General features: G+C 34.9%; 1 pseudogene; it reads left to right on the plus strand.

The window, feature by feature from the left end:
* Positions 1–1,357: 1,357 nt before the first annotated feature.
* LOC132484268 (N-acylneuraminate-9-phosphatase-like) lies at positions 1,358–2,094 on the plus strand (annotated as a pseudogene).
* The last annotated feature ends 1,003 nt before the right edge of the window (positions 2,095–3,097 follow it).

The raw sequence follows: 3,097 nt of genomic DNA on the forward strand, positions 1-3,097 counted from the left end.
AAACACTCCTTAGATGTAAAACACAGTCTAGATTTGGTATAATAAATTACCTAAAATGTCTAGTTTTCAGCCAAAAATTATTAGACATGCAAAGAAATAGAAAAGTGTGAAACGTACTAAGGGAAAAAATCAGCAGCTAATGGAAACTGAGTCTGTATGGGCCTAAATGTTAGATTAGCAAAGACTTCAGGAATTAATAGACAAGCTCAAAGAATTAAAGGTTAAAATGTTAGAAATGAGTCAACAGAAAAAATGTATATAAATTATATATATAATCTATAGAGAAATATAAACTATAAAAAATAACCAAATTTGAATTCTAGAGTTAAAAAGCGTGACTGAATTAGAAATAAAAATTATTAGATGGGCTCAGCAGCAAATTTGAGGTAGCTGAGATCATTTATTTGAAGATATATCAATAGAAAGTATACAAAGAATTTTAAAAGATTGAAAAAATGAACAGAAGAACCCTAAAGACCTGTGATACAATGACAAGCATTCCAACATGTATAAAGGGAGTTGGCGAAGGAGAGGAGAGAAAGAGAAGAGGAGACAAAATTTTTGAACAATAGCTCCAAACTTTCGAAAGTTGATTAAAAACATTAACATTTAGATGCAAATAGCTCACCAAATCAACAGTAGGGTAAGTAAAAAGAGCACCATAACTAGAAACAACATAGTCAAAATGATAAAAGACAACTCCTCAAAGGAGCCAGAGAAAATGACTCATCACATAGAATGGAACAATAATATGTTTAACAATGGGCTTCTTATCAGAAATGATGGAGGATAGAAGATAATGGAATGACACAAAGTGCTGGAACAAAAGAAAACACCCAGAATTGTATATCAAGTGGAACATTCATTCAGAAATGAAGTCAAAATGAAAATATTCTCAGGTATAAAAAAAATTGAGAAAATTTGTTGCTAATAGACCTAACCTGTAAGAAATACTGAAGTTCTTAAGGCTGAAAAGAAACACACCCGATGATAAGTTAGATACACAGGGCGGAATGATGAGTACCAAAGGTATTAAATATAAAAGATTGGTTATATGTTTTCTCTTAATTGAAAAGATAATTCAAAGCAATATTGTAACACCAACTTGGGATATATAAATACACAATCAAATATACGCATATTATAATCTACACAACAACGATAGCACAGATTAAAAGGGGAAAAGAAGCTACATAGATGCAAAGTTGCTATATTTTTACCAAAATGAAGTTAGCGGTGACCTGACAGAGACTAGGATAAATTTAACATGAATATAGAAATATCTACAGCAGCCATTAAAGTAATAACTCAAAAGATACAAATTCAGGAGTTGGTGCACCATGCAGGCAATGGTGGCATGGGGCTGAGCCAGGTGTGAGCTGTCTTCGACCTGGACAGCATACTCTTCAACTTGCCCAGGTTGAGTCGGAAGGGCATGTTGGAGGTGATAAAGCTCTTACAATCAAAATACCATTTCAAAGAAGAGGCCGAAGTCATCTGTGACAAAGTTCAAATTAAACTCAGCAAGGAATGTTTTCATCCTTCTAATACATGCATTACTGACCTCAGGACTTTACACTGGGAAGAAGCAATCCAGGAAACCAAAGGTGGTGCAGCCAATAGGAAACTGACTGAAGGATGTTATTTTCTGTGGAAACCTACATATTTACAGCATTTGACACTGGCAGATGTCAAAGCCATGTTTACTGAACTTCAAAAGGATGTCTGCCTACTTTTATTAACAAATGGAGAAAGACAGACCCAGAGGCAGATCAAGGCTTGTGCCTGTCTGGCTTATTTTGATGCTGTTGTTGTAGATGGAGAGCAGAAAGTGGAGAAACCAGCACCTTCAAAATTTTATTACTCCTGTGATCTCCTCGGAGTACAACCTGGGGACTGTGTGATGTTTGGTGACACACTAGAAACCGATATTCAAAAGGCCTCAATGCAGGGCTGAAGGCAACAGTCTGGAAAGATAAAAATGGAATGGAGCCATTGAAGTCATCCCCCATGCCACATTATATAGTTTCTTCTGTGCTAGAGTTACCTGCTGTCTTACATAGTGTAGACTACAAAGTCAGTGTGTCAGCTTAAAGCACAGAAAGGGTTATTTTTATGAATTTTAGGGTCAAATTACAGGGTTTGAACTAAGAAAAGTTAAGGCATTCTGTATATTATGACCCAGTTCTAAGAATAATTATACTTGTCGTGTAATGACCAACCAACCATTGACTGGTATTTATATCTGAAAATCCAGTGTACATTAATACAAGTTGCTTTTAGTAGTGTAATCCAGAAAATTTGAAGTATATTTGTTAATCTGTGGCTTGAAATTAAAAAAAAAATGTTATTAATCTTTTAGCATCTTGGATCTATGAAGATACTAAGTAGGATAACATGGATGCACAAATGTAGATTTTATGTTTTGGCTTAAAAAGATATTTTTTAAAAATAAGTATTCTAAAATATGTATAATAGAGATTTATTAGAGCAGTTGGACCTGGTAAATATGACATAAGTACCAAGTCACATGCAAATCAAAGCATATTTCATAGTGAAATTATTTTTGTATTTTCTGTTTTTAAAACATGTGCCATATTTTTGCCTACTTCGAATGTATACTTATGAATTTAATTTTCTGCATTACCTTTAGGATAGTGTAATTTTCCTGTGGTGTGTACATGACCAATAAATTCCTCTAGTAAAAATCAGCATATGGTGTTCCTTTTCCATTACATTTTCCCATCTTTCCAGAGTGAGCTTATAGATTCCTGTTAGTCTTTACCTTCTGTGGAAGTACTGTTACTATCTTTTCCCAGGTACACAAGTGGTTTGAGGGACTAGTCTGTCTTGCTGTGGATGAGTACAAGCCACGTGGCACCAGAAGTCATTTTCCTTCTGTGGCCACATCACAGAGGAATTGCCTTGGTGAGGCCTAATCATGCTGCACCCCATCTGTTGCCTACTGACTGAATAGTTTCACCCATATGATGAAAACCACTAGAAAATTAGGTTTTTCTATGAACCATTTACAGAGTGCCTTTTAATACTTGACTGGCTCTTTTTGGTGTTACCATCTGCCTTAAATCTCCTGTTT

The sequence above is a fragment of the Mesoplodon densirostris genome, chromosome 1 (genome assembly GCF_025265405.1).
Source record: "Mesoplodon densirostris isolate mMesDen1 chromosome 1, mMesDen1 primary haplotype, whole genome shotgun sequence".
NCBI classification, from domain to species: Eukaryota; Metazoa; Chordata; class Mammalia; order Artiodactyla; family Ziphiidae; genus Mesoplodon; species Mesoplodon densirostris.